This window comes from Podarcis gaigeae, assembly GCF_964106915.1.
Source record: "Podarcis gaigeae genome assembly, chromosome: 7".
Taxonomy (NCBI): domain Eukaryota; kingdom Metazoa; phylum Chordata; class Lepidosauria; order Squamata; family Lacertidae; genus Podarcis; species Podarcis gaigeae.
Window position 1 is genome coordinate 16,262,516 of NC_139683.1, and position 14,899 is coordinate 16,277,414.

The following is a 14,899-nucleotide window of genomic DNA, read 5'->3' on the forward strand; positions in this document are numbered from 1 at the left end:
TTAGGAAGAGGAAGACCCGATTTTTAGGTGTACAGGGCACAAATGTTGAAATTTATTGAGGAGAGCAAGACTTGTTGAACTTCTTTGAAGGGAGCCAGTGATCTACCACAGATGTCCAGTGATCTATCAGTAGATCATGATCTACCTGTTGGACATGCCTGGTATAGATAATAGTGAGCTCGGTAGACCAATGATCTGGCGCAGTATAAAGTTGCTTCCGGTGTCCTATGCCACAAGAGGAGGCACAACAAAGATGTGCCAAATGTTTTGTTGGCCATCCTACCAACTGCTGAAATAGGATTTATTCGCCTATTTACACCTTCCATCTGCGTGGAGGGGGTCCAGATCTTACAGCATGGCCCAGAGCATGGCTAGCAGTTCTTGCATCACCCTCACCAAGATGGCTTTCTTTGTCTTTCTTCTTCCCAGAAGCCCCTTGCCCTCCCCCAGAGCAGTTACCCTGACAACCTTCCAAATCTCCAGTCTCCGGTCACACCTGGGACAAGGAGTAGTTGACGACCCTCAATGGCTCTCTATTGTAATGCCAATAGCTTTGTTCTTCCATCAGCCAGCCAGACCAGTTTTCATAAGGCAGCCCAGGAATCCCCTCACAGCTTATATTCTCCCTTCATATCACAAAGAACATAAATTCCTAGCATTTATTAACTTCTAGGGTTTAGGGGGATCCCTCCCTATATCTATAATCAGTGCTTTTTTTCTGGGGGGAGACAAGGGTACACATACCCCTAAACATTTTTTGAATCTAAGTTTGACCTCACTGAGGGGCAGTATTTCAATTTTAAGAAAAAAAAGCATTGTCTATAACAATATATAATGTTATTTTGCCAGTGGTATTGTTCCATTCTGTTTAAATCCCATGACCTTCAAGGGGTGGGTGGGAATCAGATTAGTTCTAGCTTTTAGTTTATAGATTTGTGTGTGTGTGTGTGTGTGTGTGTGTGTGTGTTTGCATTCAAGGTTAACTTCTTGCTTGATTAGACATGAGCAAACACTAGCAGAAAACAAACGTAGTGCTGCGGAAACAAAATACAGTATAATGTTCGGTCAGGAATGCTAAAGACATCATGGTTCCTTTGAAGGCTTGCTCAAAAATAAAAAATCCTGGTAATAGCATAAAAACTAAATGGCAGTGCCTCGGTCCTACAAGCTGAAACACTCATGGCAAAATCTTTGGTATAAATAACTAGTAACTCTATAAATTGCAATAACTTGCTGGTAACTAACTATTTTGGGGGGACAGGAGACGGGCAGGTGTGGAGGACTCCCTGGTCCTGAATGGGGTAACTGTGCCCCTGAAGGACCAGGTGTGCAGCCTGGGAGTCATTTTGGACTCACAGCTGTCCATGGAGGCGCAGGTCAAGTCTGTGTCTAGGGCAGCTGTTTATCAGCTCCATCTGGTACGCTGGCTGAGACCCTACCTGCCGGCAGACTTTCTCGCCAGAGTGGTGCATGCTCTAGTTATCTCTCGCTTGGACTACTGCAATGTGCTCTACGTGGGGCTACCTTTGAAGGTGACCCAGAAACTACAACTAATCCAGAACGCGGCAGCTAGACTGGTGACTGGGAGCGGCCGCCGAGACAATGTAACACTGGTCTTGAAAGACCTGCACTGGCTCTCAGTACGTTTCCGAGCACAATTCAAAGTGTTGGTGCTGACCTTTAAAGCCCTGAATGGCCTCAGTCCATCGTTCTGCCCAGACACTGAGGTCTAGGCTCTGAGGGTCTTCTGGCGGTTCCCTCACTACGAGAAGCCAAGTTACAGGGAACCAGGCAGAGAGCCTTCTCAGTAGTGGCACTCGCCCTGTGGAACACCCTCCCACCAGATGTCAAAGAGAAAAATAACTACCAAACATTTAGAAGACATCTGAAGGCAGCCCTGTTTAGGGAAGCTTTTAATGTTTAATAGGTTATTGTATTTTAGTGTTCTGTTGGAAGCCGCCCAGAGTGCCTGGGGAAACCCAGCCAGATGGGCGGGGTATAAATAATAAATTATTATTATTATTATTATTATTATTATTGTTGTTGTTGTTGTTGTTGTTGTTGTTGTTATTATTAGCTAGTATCCTTGGTTCAAATCCACATTTGTTACATGGGCCCGGTGTTTTGCATCACCTACCTTCCAATTTAACATGGAAAATTTATAATATTAATTTAAGCACAGCTTTCTTCAGCATCTCTTTTGCTTGAGTTTACTCACTACCCCACCCCTGACTTCCTAATGCACACAAATAATCATCCATGAACTATGTCATTTGCAAACAGATGAGTACACTTTCAGGCAAGCACATAAATATTCCTTTTTGCACTGTGCTCAGTCAAGGTGCACAAGTGCCTTGTGTGCATCAGTAAAACAGAGAGGGGTCACTGAGAGGAGAGATAGGAATGAATGGGAGGAGGGAAATTGCAGCAAATCTCATCAGGGCAGTGACCTTTTGCAAAGTCCAAAAAAATGGAGATGAACATCAAACAAACAACAAGAAGACAGATATATCAGAATGTAAGAGGAACCGGCTGGATCAAGCCAATCGCCCCTCTAATCTAGCGTTCTGTTTTCACGGTGGCCAACCAGATGCAGGATTTGAGCACTCTCTCCCCCCATTCTCTGTGGTTTCCAGCAACTGTCATTCAGAAACATTGCTACCTCCAGCTGTAGAAAGATGGACCTTTCTAAATTAACTTCTGGAATAACATTAGAATGGGAAACGAAAGATGAAGAGGTAAAATCAGTTATGATTAAGTGGGCACAAGATGTAGGTCACAACATTATGATGGAAGATTGGGAAAAATTATGGAAAACTGATTTAAAATTTACAGATTGTTCCCTGTTGAAGGAGAATTACATGAAGATGATGTACAGATGGTACACAACACCAGTGCAGTTAGGGAAAATGTACAAAACTAGTTCAAATATATGTTGGAAGTGTAAGGAAAAGGATGGGACATTTTATCATATGTGGTGGGATTGTAATGTAATTTAAAAAAATTGGGAAATGATATACAATGAATTGAAGAAAATGTTCCATTTAACATCTGTTTAAAAACCCGAGGCATTTTTGTTGGGGATTGTAGGGAAAGACCTGCCCAAAAAGCTGAAAAACATCTTCATGTATGCGACAACTGCCGCAAGAGTTCTGGTAGCACAAGGATGGAAGACTGAAGAAACCCCAACTAAAGAATCATGGCAAGAAAAATTGACGGACTGACATATAAGCTACGGGACAAGGATAACTGTGACTTTAAGGATGAATAGGAACCCTTTACAAAGTATCTGAAAATGCAATAAAGTGAACTGGACTCCTTGGCAGGTTTTGAATAAACATTCACAAACTTTTTATTGATAATAATCAGCTAAATAGTTTGAGGATCTATACAACTTTGTAAGATGCAGAAAACAGCAGTCTTAGTGAAAAGACTGGAACTGAGGGAAGTCGGGGGGTAGGTGGGTTTTGTGGAGGGAGGAAGGAAAAATGGGGGGGGACAAGGATGATATGTTTTTGGATAATATGTCTTGTCTTAATTTTGAATAAAAAAAGTTTTAAAAAAACTTCTGAAATAACAAACCCCCGATAACAGAATACCATACAGAATACCATACCTTTCTACCCAAAATACTTTATGCTCTCCTGTGATGTATTCATCTCATTCTTGCATATTTTTCTTTTATATAGTTGATACCTATGCTCTCTTTAATACCTTTGCATTTTTCTATGTAATTATGGATACAATACAATAGTAGTTTCGTTCTTTTTTTCTCAGTCATTTAAATAAAATAAGAGGAGGTGAAGGGGAAAATAATGGCCATGACGAACACTTGCAATATCTGAATCTGCACATGTGGAAAACCAGATGTGGTTTCTTGGCATTCTTTCTTTCTTTTTTTAAGCGGAGAAATCAAAATGGAAGAAAAGCATATTTCTTTCCTAAAGGGCTGGGATATCTCTGAAAACTAGTACAGTGCCCAAACTGTATCCCGTGTTTCCGCCATCCCCTTGACTATTCTGCATCAGTTGATGAGAAACGAAAATTCAAAAATTATCATGGGTAGAGAGAACATTTGAGTGAAATTCTCAGGGATGAGCAGTGGGGCTTTTGTCATGCTTACCTTACTTTTTATAATTTATTTAATCATTTTTTCAATACAAACATCAGCCGCAAAAGACACATACAACAAAAACCATATTAACAATAATAACACAATTTAACAATTCAGATTTGAATACACTAATATACCTATGACTACACCTTTTTTTAACAATATTTCCCACCTCTCTCTCCTCCCCTACTTCCACCACTATCCATCTTATCGCTTAAATATTCGTTCCAGATTTCTTCATATTTATCCATTCTTATTTTGCGTCGAAATGCTACATACGAACGAATTGCATACCTTACTTTTAATGTGGTGTTTTGTGAGTCCTTTCTTATTCATGCTACAAATCGTCTTTCTAGCAGTCAGTACTCTGCAACCTTCCAAAGTTTGCGGCTCCCAAAAAACTCCGTAATGTCCTTGGCTAGGCACTGGAAGATGGGGGAGCTGCCTACTGTCCACCTGACTGCTACTCATTGTGGAGGCATTTTACTGGGAGAGAGATCATCGCAGAAAGGTTGAAGGAAGGACATCTCTTAAAAACAAAATCAGTGAGCACACCAATGTCAGGGACACAGCAGCTGGACTCATAAGTAACTCCTTCCATGGGCCTTTTTTTTCCAACTTGGAGATTCAGCCACCTGCAGAGTTCTGAAGAAATGTTTATTGGGGGGGAATGGGACCAACCATAACTACTTCACAACAATAAAGGAAGCTCCCTACCTAAATGATCAAGAAATTCCAAGGCACAGAAAATGGAAGTTTATTCCACAGGGGTAGAAAACTTACAGGAAATTGGAGGGTAGGACAACTGCTGCAAACAAGACCAACAGCAAATTCAGAACCCTGGAATATGGAGAGAAATTCAGATGGGGTTGTATTTCACAAGCATCCCTCATACATAGAGCAGGGCTGAGTAGCTGTTGGACAGCTCCTAAGGGCAGCAGATGTCCCTGGGTGTGCCAGGCTCTAGGATAAAGACAGGTGTCATCTGTCTGGCAGCACGAGAGCCTAACCATACAAGAGCATGCTGCCAGAGCAAGCGGAGTGTTTACGCCACTCACTTGCCCTGCGATATTCAGCGCGAGAAGCCTATTGATTTCCTCGTCTCTAGCTTGAAGGGAGATGAGCTCAATTTGAAATCAAAGCAGACACCTTTGAAGTAACCTTGGTGGAACAAGTGGCTATTACACATCAGCCTGGAGAGTGTGCTTGACAGGAGAATGCACACCGGCTTTGTCTGATGCTCTCAAAATAGGCAGGCTTGAGTGAATCGCCTGGAAATGTTCAGACATAGATCACTCGAAGAATGAACGTATTCAGGCTCTGTCAGTACCCTTGTCCGACTGTAGTGTTTGTTTGTTTGCTTGCTTGCTTGCTTGCTTGCTTGTTTCAAATCCTTGCTACAAAGTCACCCGTTTACTTTATTCCTGGAAAAACTTCAGCCAAGGTCTCCGGCCATGTCATCTGCAAGCTGCCTTCTTCTGATGGGCTTTCAAGGGTCTGCAAGAACTAAAGGACCATTCATAATATACATGCACGCCACCAGGCTACCCCAAACTTGACTACCTGCAGCACAAACTGTGTTTGGAAGAAGAAGAAGAGTTTGGATTTGATATCCCGCTTTATCACTACCCAAAGGAGTCTCAAAGCGGCTAACATTCTCCTTTCCCTTCCTCCCCCACAACAAACACACTGTGGGGTGAGTGAGGCTGAGAGACTTCAGAGAAGTGTGACTGGCCCAAGGTCACCCAGCAGCTGCATGTGGAGGAGCAAGGAAGCGAACCCGGTTCACCAGATTACGAGTCCACCGCTCTTAACCACTACACCACACTTTGAAAGGAACTACCTAACTTCAGTTGTAGAGTATTGCAGTATTGTTTATTTGTTCATTCTTTCACCCATCTTTTCCTCTCACAAGAGTCCAAGGATGCTCACAGTGATCATAAACACCCCACACTAGAAACAAAATCAGAAACTACAACACATGACAGCATTTCCCTTGTTCTCTATTGATAAACGCTTTAAGAATTATGATTGATTTATCATTAGCTTATGGCACTGGTTTTCAAATGGTGGGTCGGGGCTCACTGTTGGGCCTCAGTGTGATCCAAAGTAGGGTACAACAGGAGTGTTGCCACCCTGCAAATATATGGCGAAAGATTACGAAATGGGTCTCCAAATGCATATTTAGGTTAAAAGTGGGCCCTGGGTCTGAAAAAGGTCAAAGACACCTTGGTTTGGGTATTTTTGTATTTTAGACTTGTTACAAGTTTCACATAACCTCCCCCCCCCCCCGGTAAAATGTAATGAATAAATTTAATAAGTGAATAATAGAGCCGCCTGCAATGAGTTCTGCTGGTAAAGCCAATTCTGCTTTGTGGAAACAAGTAAGGCTTTCAGCTGCTGCCTGAATGCAAATGTCAGAGCAGATAAGTGACTCTACAGCTGTTGATGAACCAATCAGAGCAGCATTTGACTACTCCTGAGTACATGGTCAGCGTGTGGGCAGTATCATCATTTTGTTGTTGTTGTGTTATAAATTTATTACCTTATCTTCATCAGCAGGTCCCAGAGTGGGTTATAATAATAATAATAATAATTTATTATTTATACCCCGCCCATCTGGCTGAGTTTCCCCAGCCACTCTGGGCGGCTTCCAATCAACAGTTAAAAACAATACAGCATTAAATATTAAAAACTTCCCTAAACAGGGCTGCCTGAAGATGTCTTTTAAAAAGAAGATAGCCGCTTATTTCCTTCACATCTAAAGGGAGGGCGTTCCACAGGGCAGGCACCACTACCGAGAAGGCCCTCTGTCTGGTTCCCTGTAACCTCACTTCTCACCATGAGGGAACCGCCAGAGGTGCTGGACCTCAGTGTCTGGGCTGAACAATGGGGGTGGAGACACTCCTCCAGGTATCAAGGACTGAGGCCGTTTAGGGCTTTAAAGGTCAGCACCAACACTTTGAATTGTGCTCGGAAACGTTACATTCAGCAATTTAAAATTCAGTATTAAAAACAGTTACATTCACAGGAATAAGTTGGATCCTGAAAACACAGGAGAGAAGTGTGTCACTGCTGGCACGAAAACTGCCCTTTGAGAAAGTAGCACAAATACACTCTCATCAGTTAAATATTTCACAGTCCCATTGTCTCAGTGTTGGCATGCAAACTATCCACCATTAAAAGACTAGGGTTGTGATAGGCACTACTGAATTGTTGTTGAGAACATAATGGATACCTTTAAATCTACAGGATTACTGCAGCTTGCCAGCATTATTATTGCTTTATTGCTGTTAGTGCGTTGGTAAGCATCGTCGTTACCTTTGCAAAGCTGTAAGCTAATATCAAGGTCACTAATTTTTATGATTCAAAGACCTAAGCAAGAGAAAACCGGCAGCAAGCTTTTCATCAGCAATGGTGGAGTATTTGTTACGGAAATGGCTCAAGCACCTAAAAGCCGAGCCAGCTGAGTCTTTCAAAAGCTATCTGTAAGGTCGACAATAGAATCATTCCCCTGGCAAGTAAGATGAACTGTAGAAAAGGCAAATAAAAATGACATCAAGTATAAATGCTATTGTCATCCTGGAAGAGTAGTTATATAAGCTATAAATACTGCTTGCCAGTATAAATGCATAGGGTTGTCACCAGTTAATAACAGACCCAGTGAAATCGATAAACCCAAGTTAGTCGTGCTCATTCATTTCAGTAGGCTTACTCTGAGTAGGACTAGCCCTGGAGGCAACCCAAAGGGACCAGTGCAAAACATAGAACTAAGAAAATAACCCCCAATTTAGGAATTCAAGTATGCCTTTTTAGGATTACAGGAAAGGATTCACAACAATGTTGGTGGGGATATGACTCCTGAGACACATTGTGGTACCTCTACCCAGTGGCAGAAGCCATTTGGGTCTCTCTGTTGAGTGAACCCAGTTTAATTGTAAATGTTACTGCAAAAAGGGTATCTGAACTTCTTTTGTTTTCCATTTTTATGGACGAGAACGAAGCTCTGCCTTTTTGAAGAGTTGATAAATTGCTGTGAGACTTTTAATTACAGTGGTAGCTCAGGTTACAGATGCTTCAGGTTACACACGCTTCTGGTTACAGACTCCACTAACCCAGAAATAGTACCTCAGTTTAAGAACTTTGCTTCAGGATGAGAACAGAAATCGTGCTCCGGTGGCGCGGCAGCAGCGGGAGGCCCCATTAGCTAAAGTGGTGCTTCAGGTTAAGAACAGTTTCAGGTTAAGAACGGACCTCTGGAACGAATTAAGTTCTTAACCCAAGGTACCACTGTACATGGAAGGAGGTGAACAGATTAGCCATCGACCATTGGTAAGATAAATTTTGGAACATTGCTCTCATTGACCAATCCTGGCCAACAAGACTCAGACTATAGGAAGTAAATAAAAAACAGGGAAGCATTTTGCTGTTTGGTACCCATTTATTCTTTGTTGTTGTTCAGTCATTTAGTCATGTCCGACTCTTTGTGACCCCATGGACCAGAGCACGCCAGGCACTCCTGTCTTCAACTGCCTCCCGCAGCTTGGTCAAACTCATGCTGGTAGCTTCGAGAACACTATCCAACCTTCTCGTCCTTTGTCATCCCCTTCTCCTTGTGCCCTCCATCTTTCCCAACATCAGGGTCTTTTCCAGGGAGTCTTCTTTTCTCATGAGGTGGCCAAAGTATTGGAGCCTCAGCTTCAGGATCTGTCCTTCCAGTGAGCACTCAGGGCTGATTTCCTTAAGAATGGATAGGTTTGATCTTCTTGCAGTCCATGGGACTCTCAAGGGTCTCATCCAGCACCATAATTCAAAAGCATCAATTTTTCGACAATCAGCCTTCTTTATGGGATTCATCCAGCCCTGCCTTTTGCATGATGAATTCTGCATATAAGTTAAATAAGCAGGGAGACAATATACAGCCTTGTCGTACTCCTTTCCCAATTCTGAATCAATCAGTTGTTCCATATCCAGTTCTAACTGTAGCTTCTTGTTCCACACAGAGATTTCTCAGGAGACAGATGAGGTGATCAGGCACTCCCATTTCTTTAAGAACTTGACATAGTTTGCTGTGGTCAATGCAGTCAAAGGCTTTTGCATAGTCAATGAAGCAGAAGTAGATGATTTTCTGGAACTCTCTAGCTTTCTCCATAATCCAGTGCATGTTTGCAATTTGGTCTCTGGTTCCTCTACCCCTTTGAAATCCAGTTTGCACTTCTGGGAGTTCTCAGTCCACATACTGCTTAAGCCTGCCTTGTAGAATTTTAAGCATAACCTTGCTTGCGTGCGAAATGAGTGCAATTGTGTGGTAGTTGGAGCATTCTTTGGCACTGCCCTTCTTTGGGATTGGGATGTAGACTGATCTTCTCCAATCCTCTGGCCATTGCTGAGTTTTCCATACTTGCTGTCATATAGAGTATAGCACCTTAACAGCATCATATTTTAAAATTTTTAATAGTTCAGCTGGAATATCATCATTTCCACTGGCCTTGTTATTAGCAGTGCTTTCTAAGGCCCATTTGGCTTCACTCTCCAGGATGTCTGGCTCAAGGTCAGCAACCACACTACCTGGGGTGTGCGAGGCATCCATATATTTCTGGCATACTTCCTCTGTGTATTCTTGCCACCTCTTCTTGATGTCTTCTGCTTCTGTTAGGTCCTTACCACTTTTGTCCTTTATTATGGTAATCTTTGTACGAAATATCTCCAATTTTCTTGAACAGATCTCTGGTTTTTCCCATTCTATTGTTTTCCTCTATTTCTTTGCATTGCTCGTTTAAGAAGACCCTCTTGTCTCTCCTTGCTATTTTTCAGAAATCTGCATTCAATTTCCTGTGTCTTTCATTATCTCTCTCTAATTTTGCTTGCCTTCTCTCCCCTGCTATTTGTAAGGCCTCATTGGACAGCCACTTTGCTTTCTTGCATTTCGTTTTTTGGGGAGGATGGTTTTCATTGCTGCCTCCTGTATAATGTTACGAGCCTCCATCCATAGTTCTTCAGACACTCTGTCCACCAAATCTAAATCCTTAAACCTTTCCCTCACTTCCACTGTGTATTCATAAAGGATTTGATTTAGATTGTATCTTACTGGCCCAGTGGTTTTTCCTACTTTCTTCAGTTTAAGCTTCAATTTTTCTATAGGAAGCTGATGATCTGAGCCACAATCAGCTCCAGGTCTTGTTTTTGCTGACTGTATAGTGCTTCTCCATCTTTGGCTGCAGAGAATATAATCAATCTGATTTCGATGCTGCCCTTCTGGTGATGTCCATGTGTAGAATCATCTTTTGTGTTGTTGGAAAAGAGTGTTTGTGACGACCAGCTTGTTCTCTTGACAGAACTCTATTAGCCTTTGCCCTGCTTCGTTTTGATCTCCAAGGCCAAACTTGCCAGTTGTTCCTTTTATCCCCTTGATTCCCTACTTTAGCATTCCAATCCCCTATAATGAGAAGAACATCCTTCTTTGGTGTCACTTCTATAAGGTCTTGTAAGTCTTCATAGAATTAGTCAATTTCAGTTTCTTCAGCACCAGTAGTTGGTGCATAAACTTGGATTACTGTGATGTTAAAAGGTCTGCCTTGGATTCGTATTGAGATCATTCTATCATTCGATACCAACCCAAGGCAGACTTTTTAACATCACAGTCATCCAAGTTTATGCACCAACTACTGGTACTGAAGAAACTGATTACACCACTGAAATCCAATGTCACAAGACACATGCCTGAATAGTACAGTGGTACCTCGGGTAACATACACTTCAGGTTACAGACGCTTCAGGTTACAGACTCTGCTAACCCAGAAATAGTACCTCAGGTTAAGAACTTTGCTTCAGGATGAGAACAGAAATTGTGTGGCGGTGCGGCAGCAGCGGGAGGCCCCATTAGCTAATGTGGTGCTTCAGGTTAAGAACAGTTTCAGGTTAAGTACGGACCTCCAGAACGAATTAAGTACTTAACCCGAGGTACCACTGTATAAGACTTTTTGGGCAGCTTGATTTCTTCCCCACCCTATTCTGAATAGAAATTTGATAATTCATTTCCAGCCTGGAAAAGCCCATTGGGCTTTTCCATCTTTCTCTGTTGAAGTTACTCCACCTTTGGATACTGGAGATCAGAGGCAGGATTGGACCGGATTTATCAAACAAGCCAACAAGCTGTAGCCTAAGGATCTGGCTTACATTGAACTTGCACCCAGCTTTACACACTTGGCATAAAATAAAATAAAATAAAATATAAAGGGGGTGGAAAGGTTGTTAGCATCCAGGAAATCTCACACACCACTGAACCCAATGTGTTTTGACTATATGCAATTTTGGCCTCATGCCTGGAACATAACCCTTGCCTAAGTTGAGAGTCGCCTGTATTCCACCGGTGCGGTGCACTAATTTCCCTGTGAGCATTTATTAGTTAAAGTGGCCATTCTAAAGATCTAGCCTAGGGCTTGCGATTTCCAATGTTGGTTTTGATCACGATGCTAATGGCTCACAAGGCGGGGTTGAAAGTAAGTGGTCCTCAAAGACCCCCAACCATTTTCAAGCGGGGGGGGGGGAAGGTTTGAGAACCACTGGTCCGGAAAATATACCCTGAACTTAGCAGTCGCCCTCTGAGAACTGGTTAAACAGAAATCAAAATGAGCATGGAGTCCTTTGCAGAGCCTCTTTGCCTTGCGTAGCGCAACCAACCAAATCCAGACTGGCGCTGTGTGCTAATTCCCCCCCCCCCCCAATTCCACTAGGAATATCATTCTCTCTGGCTTACGCACAGCCTGCCAACTATTTCCATAATGTTCTTTCGCAGGAGCTACCGCCTCCTCTGGAAGCAACATCTTGTCTCTTGTAGCCTGTGGGGTCTGGCAGATGGAAATTCTATCACTGTGCACATGGGTCCAGTTCTTATAAGGCCAGTACATTAACTTTCTTTTATTTTCTTTTGCCTTTTCCTTCAGGAAGCAAGTATTTCCCAGTATACTGGGAGCCATACGGGATACTTAAAGCTGTCTTTTTCAAAGCAGAAAATGAGAGCTGCAGTAAATATTCCTTCCTTTGGATTTTGGGATACAAACCATAGCCAGGTAGATTCTCCCACCTTGAAATCCACTAATATTGTGTGAATATTCAGGTTTTATTTTTTTTTTGGAAATAACCCATATTCAGCACCATTGATTTCCCTGCTTGCTTCTTCTTATTCCTTCCTGGATTAGTTACATGGGTGGCCCCACCCACTGAGGATCCTGCAGGGAACGAGATCACTTTGTACATAGTCATACGGCTATGTAGGCAATCAGATTTGGCAACGCCAGGCATAGGCAAACCTGACCCTCCAGATGCTTTGGGACTACAACTCCCATCTTCCCTAGCTAACAGGACCAGTGGTCAGGGATGATGGGAGTTGTAGTCCCAAAACATCTGGAGGGCCAAGTTTGCCTATGCCTGGGCTACGCAGTGGTCCTACTGCAATGCACAGTGAATGCAAGTGTAAAGGATTTTGAAGGCATGTTGAAGAATTACCCCAGGGGGGAAAGCATTTTTCAGCATTGCTATAAAAAAGAAAGAAAGAAAAATGTTCAGGGGATGGGGGGAACTGGAAGAAGCTTCAGGTTTCAGCTGAGCTCCATGTTCTAGGAGGAGGCAGGGTTGGAATATGTCTGGAATTTCCCAGACGTAGCCAGGATTTGGCCGTCACAAACAGTGTCAGGGCAGAATTTGTCTGGGAAAATCCGGACATATAGCAACCCATGTCAGAAGCGTTCATTTTGACGAATTTCCTTAAAAATAGCTTAAAATTTTCTAGAGAGAGAATCTGCAAAACTTTGGGCAGAAAAAGCTCAGCAACCTTTGTGTCCAGATGCTCACTTTTTTGAAATATGGCAACTCTAGGAAGAGGGAAGCAAAATATAATATAATGCAACTGGCCATTTTCCAGACTTCAGTTTCAGGATCCAATAAAATGCAAGCACTGTCCATTCTCATTGATTTCAGTGTGACAGCTAATGAAATAAATACTTATCTCCCATTGAAATAAATCAACTCTAAAAGAAGCTCACTTTGGCTGGATCATGTCCTCCGTTCTTTATATATATTTGAGGACAATTTGCACAGGTTTTTTTGGGGGGCGGGGGCAGGGAAGAAAAGGGGATCAGATACCACTTCTCCTTACAAACATTCAAATTATGAATTGTGGTTTTACATATGACAAACCCTGATGGATCAGGTCTATTCAGTATAGCATTCTTACCAACTAGACACTTATGAGAAGCCCACAGACCCATATCACAGCAAAGGAGGACTGCAGCAAATGAAAGGAACTAAGAACTCTCTGCACCCTAAACAAGCAACAGCTCCCATTGTTCTTTTACGGGAAGCTATGACTGTTTAAAGTGGTATGATGCTGCTTTAAATGCATAGTGTGGCTGAAGTGATATACTGGGGGCTAAACAATAACAATAACAATAATTTATTATTTATACTCCACCCATCTGGCTGGGCCACCCCAGCCACTATGGGCAGCTTCCAACAGAATATTAAAAACACAATAAAAATCAAACATTAAAAACTTCCCTAAACCGGGCTGCCTTCAAATGTCTTCTAAAAGTCAGATAGTGGTTTGTTTCCTTGACATCTGAAGGGAGGGTGTTCCACAGGAAGGGCGCCACTACCGAGAAGGCCCTCTGCCTGGTTCCCTGTAACCTCACTTCTCGCAGTGAGGGAACCACCAGAAGACCCTTGGAGCTGCACCTCAGTGTCTGGGCTGAACGATGGGTTTGGAGACGCTCCTCCAGGTATACTGGGCTGAGGCCGTTTAGGGCTTTAAAGGTGCTCATAAATGTACTGGGAGCCAAGGTAGGTCTTTCAGGACCAGTGTTATCTGGTCTCGGCAGCCATTCCCAGTCACCAGTCTAGCCTTCATTACCAAAGGCTCACCTTTCCATTGTCTCCAGAGACAGAGAAGCCAACCAACACAACCTACTGGAGCTGAAGCTCCAGTAGGTAGCGTGCAGAGCTGCCCCTTCTCTCTCTTTATCTCTCTTTCTGTGGCTCCTTCTTTCTCAGTCTCTCTCTCCCCCCCTTCTTCCACCCCACCTCGAGGCTGCTGGGAGAAGGACAGGTGGCTTTGAGTAGCGGTCTGAACTGACGACTTGCAGAGAGTTTTGGAAATGAGGCCAACGTTAAAAAAAATATTAAGTTCAAGGCCACAGGTTGCTCATCCTTGCTGTAGAATCAGTTGATAGGCATGCCCATTGACTGCTTTGCACATTCTGGCTACAGACTGGCCACAGTTAATCGGGGTTTCTGCCAAGGTCTTTTCCAGTCCTGCTGCAGACTGATTCTGGGACTATCTGCATGCAAACTGTGTGTTCCAGCATCAACACACACAACCCCAAGTTAGGAAGAGCTCCTAACTTTGAGGTATTTGAGTGCTTTTTTTGTCCAACGATGTGCTGCACTAATTTTCTGAACACTATCCAGGTAATGAAATATTATAGGAACAAGCTGTCCTGGTGTAGGAGCAAAAGTAGATTAAAAAAAGGGAAAGGATAAATAACTAAAGAAGTGGAACAAGAGAGGGGGGAAAGAGCGGCAGTTTAAAGATGCAAACCAGAGAGGGAAAGTCATAGACAAATGAACAAAGAGAGAATTAAAAAGGCTTGCTGAAATTATATCAGGGCCTCGCAATCGCAGATGGCTTAACTTTGGGACCATGAAATCAGTATTCTTAAAATCGACTGACCTCCCTTTAATTGTACATTAAACTCCCGACAAGGTGACCTGAGTAGAAATAGAATACAC